The sequence below is a fragment of the Mustela nigripes genome, unplaced genomic scaffold (genome assembly GCF_022355385.1).
Source record: "Mustela nigripes isolate SB6536 unplaced genomic scaffold, MUSNIG.SB6536 HiC_scaffold_13195, whole genome shotgun sequence".
Taxonomy (NCBI): Eukaryota; Metazoa; Chordata; class Mammalia; order Carnivora; family Mustelidae; genus Mustela; species Mustela nigripes.
In genome coordinates this window covers 1-1,421 of record NW_026752601.1, presented here as the reverse complement: position 1 = coordinate 1,421, position 1,421 = coordinate 1, and the positions used below count along the sequence as shown (strand labels likewise).

The 1,421-nt window shown below is 47.1% G+C and overlaps 1 pseudogene; it reads left to right on the top strand.

The window, feature by feature from the left end:
- Window positions 1-538: 538 nt before the first annotated feature.
- LOC132009319 (protein O-glucosyltransferase 3-like) lies at window positions 539-1,414 on the top strand (annotated as a pseudogene).
- The last annotated feature ends 7 nt before the right edge of the window (window positions 1,415-1,421 follow it).

The window sequence follows — 1,421 nt, the reverse complement described above, 5'->3', positions numbered from 1 at the left end:
TTGAATGAAATAAGTCAAGCAGAGAGAGTCAATTATCATATGGTTTCACTTATTGTGGAGCATAACAAATAGCATGGAGGACATGGGGAGTTAGAGAGGAGAAGGGAGTTGGGTGAAATTGGAAGGGGAGGTGAACCGTGAGAGACTATGGATTCTGAAAAACAATCTGAGGGTTTTGAAGGGGCAGGGGGTGGGAGGTCGGGGTACCAGGTGGTATTATAGAGGGCACGGATTGCATGGAGCACTGGGTGTGGTGCAAAAATAATGAATACTGTTATGCTGAAAATAAACAAAAAAAATTTTTTAAAAAAAGAAAGAAGAAGCAGAGACAGGGAAGTTCCCTGGTTTTTTTTTCTTTTTCTTTTTTTTAACCCAAAACTCCAGGACACAAATATTCAAAGGTGTTCCTCCTCTCTCTCTATCAGGAAGGACAAAAAGAAATTGCCAGCAACTTTATTTTCTCATTATTTTTTTTAAAGATTTATTTATTTATTTGGCAGTTAAAATGAGCATAAGAGTGCATGCAGAGAGCCGGACCATGCGCCGCCTCCCGCTGGCCGCGCTGCTGCCGCTGCCACTCGCCCTGCTCGTGGCCGCGGGGGACCCCCAAGGCGCCAGTGAGCGTGCCGTGGAGCCTGGTGTGGGGGCCGGGCTGCGGGCGGGCGTCGTGCTGCCCGCCTGCAGGCCGTGAACTCGCAGGGCCAGAACCTCACTCGCTCGCCCCCAGGTCAAACACTATTCAAAGTAGTAATCAAATCTCTTTCACCTAAAGAGTTAGTCCGGATTCACGTCCTCAAACCTTTGGACAGGAACGATGGGACATTTTTGATGCGATATAGGATGTATGAAACTGCCAGCGAAGGGCTGAAGATAGAGGTTCTTTACGGTGATGAGCACCTGGCTCAGTCTCCTTATATTTTGAAAGGACCAGTGTACCACGAGTACTGTGAATGTCCAGAAGGGGATCCTCAGGCCTGGCAGAAAACTCTTTCTTCTCCAACCAAGGAACCACAGATTGCAAAGGATTTTGCTTCCTTCCCCGGCATCAATCTCCAGCAGATGCTAAATGAAGTTCCAAAAAAGTTTGGGGATGAGAGGGATGCCATTGTTCACTACACGATTCTCAATAACCGCATCTACCGGAGATCTTTAGGGAAGTACACAGACTTCAAAATGTTCTCGGATGAGATTTTGCTGTCACTGGCAATCTCCCCGATTTAAAATTTTATATTAATCTTGGAGATTGGGTGCTCGCTTCGGCAGCACATATAATCTTGGAGATTGGTCTCTGGAGCATCAGCAAGTCAATGAAATCCCGGGCCCTTTGCCTATTATTTCATGGTGCGGCTCCCTGGATTCATGGGACATTATCCCTCCAACGTATGACATCACCCACTCCACGCTCGAAGCAATGAGGGGTG